The following is a 2,500-nucleotide window of genomic DNA, read 5'->3' as shown; positions in this document are numbered from 1 at the left end:
CAACGTCACATGCTCAACGAGGTTCATGTTGGACGCCCAAAGGCACCCAACTCCACCCCACCTTGCATGTTTTGTCGTCGTACCAGCCATCAACAATCCTCAAGTCAGCCCAAGTTAGAAGGTCACATTCCATGCTCAACAAGTCTCATGTCGCATGCCCAAAGTCATTTGACACCACCCCACCAAGCATGTTCCGCCACCACGCAGCCTTCAAAACATAGGGCTAGCCCAAGGAAGGGAGGCATACCACAACAACGTCCCACACTCAACGAGGTTCATGCCGCACGCCCGAAGGCACCCGGCTCCACCCCACCTTGCATGTTTCGTCATCGTACCAGCAGCCATCCACAATCCTCACACTAGAGATTCCCAGTTAGAAGGCAACATCGCAACATTCCGTGATCAACAAGGCTCATGTCGCACGCCCAAAGGCACCCGATTCCAACCAATCGAACATGTTCTGGCACCACACACCTTCAAAACATAGGGTTGGCCCAAGGCTGGCCAAGCATCACCACAACGTCACACACTCAACGAGGTTCATGTCGCACGCCCGAAGGCACCCAACTCCACCCCACCTTGCATGTTTCATCATCGTACCAGCCATCAACCATCCTCAAGCCAGCCCAAGTTAGAAGGCAACATCGCAACATTCCATTCTCAACAAGGCTCATGTCGCACGCCCAAAGGCGCACCCAACACTGCCTCACCATGCAAGTTTCGCCACCGCACGGCCGCCGTCAACCGCCCACGTCCACCGTCCACCGTCAACCGCCCACGTCCGCCGTCCACCACCCCCACGCCCCAAGCATATGCCCATGTGCGGCGCATAGTGCTTGGGGCATGGGGGTAGCAGAAGATATAGGGGTACCCCCGTGCCCAGCCCATGCAGACTAGTCACCCCCCTATATAGTACATTTTGAGGCATTTTTGGTCTGCCAGGCCTAGATACGATTTTTCTGAGCGGTCATACGGCCAAATATCTCAAGTTTTAGAATATTTTTTTCCATGAACTCAATTGATTCATGAATTGGACATTCTAATGGATCTAGAAATCAAGTTTCATAGTTTTTCAACCAACCAAATTTTTTTAATGAATTTTTAAATATTAAATAATAAGAAATTAGAAAAAATAGCTAGAGTGGTCAAAAAATTCTGAAATTTTGTGGGAATCATTCTTTCATGTTTCTTAGCTCCCAAAAATTTTTTTACAACAAACTGACCACTCCACATGTACTTCCACAATTAATGGGTGATGGATGGGGAGAACGCGCGGGCGGGGCGGGGGGCGCGCGCGCGGGAGAACGCGGGCGGGGCGGGGCGGGGCGGGCGCGCGCGCGGGAGCACGCGGGCGGGGCGGGGCGGGGGGCGCGCGCGCGGGAGCACGCGGGCGGGGCGGGGCGGGGGGCGCGCGCGCGGGAGTACGCGGGCGGGGCGGGGCGGGGGGCGCGCGCGGGAGAACGCGGGCGGGGCGGGGCGGGGGGCGCGCGCAAGGGAGCACGCGGGCGGGGCGGGGCGGGGCGGGGGGCGCGCGCGGGAGAACGCGGGCGGGGCGGGGCGGGGGGCGCGCGCGCGGGAGTACGCGGGCGGGGCGGGGCGGGGGGCGCGCGCGCTGGACCATGCTGGCGGGGCGGGACGGGGGCGCGCGCGCGCTGGAGCATGAGGGCGAGCGCGCGGGGGCAAGCGGGCGGGGCGCACGCGGGTGGGGCAGGGCGGGGCTGGCGAGCGCGCGGGAACGTTCCGACACTGCCCACCGTGTGCGTTCCGCCACCGCACCACCGCCGTCAACCGCCCTCGACCTCCGACCACCACCCCGACGCCCCAAGCATATGCCCATGTGCGGCGCATAGTGCTTGGGGCGTGGGGGTGGCGGAAGATATAGGGGGTAGCCCCGTGCCCAGCCCATGCAGACTAGTCACCCCCCTATATAGTACATTTTGAGGCATTTTTGGTCTGTCAGGCCTAGATACGATTTTTCTGAGCGGTCATACGGTCAAATATCTCAAGTTTTAGAATGTTTTTTTCCATGAACTCAATTGATTCATGAATTGGACATTCTAATGGATCTAGAAATCAAGTTTCATAGTTTTTCAACCAACCAATTTTTTTAAATGAATTTTTAAATATTAAATAATAAGAAATTAGAAAAAATAGCTAGAGTGGTCAAAAAATTCTGAAATTTTGTGGGAATCATTCTTTCATGTTGCTTAGCTCCCAGGAAAAAAATTACAACAAACCGACCACTCCACATTAACAACAATACAAGCATTGAAAATGAACATTCACTTTTCACGGGTATTGGGTTTGATGATATTTTTATAGTCCAAGGCTTTATACACGTTCTTACTTTCCACGGATGTTAGTTGTGATGAATTGTTGTAGGGGCTAACCTTCAAGGCTTTATACGTGTACTCACGCTTCATAGGCATTGGGTGTGATGTTTTTTTTTATGGAGGTAACATCCAACACTTTTGATATGCTGTTGGTTGGACATGTATCG

Source organism: Cucurbita pepo, chromosome 14 (genome assembly GCF_057944985.1).
Source record: "Cucurbita pepo subsp. pepo isolate OVF chromosome 14, ASM5794498v1, whole genome shotgun sequence".
Taxonomy (NCBI): Eukaryota; Viridiplantae; Streptophyta; class Magnoliopsida; order Cucurbitales; family Cucurbitaceae; genus Cucurbita; species Cucurbita pepo.
The sequence above is the reverse complement of the archived record's forward strand: the minus strand, read 5'-3'. Positions refer to the sequence as shown.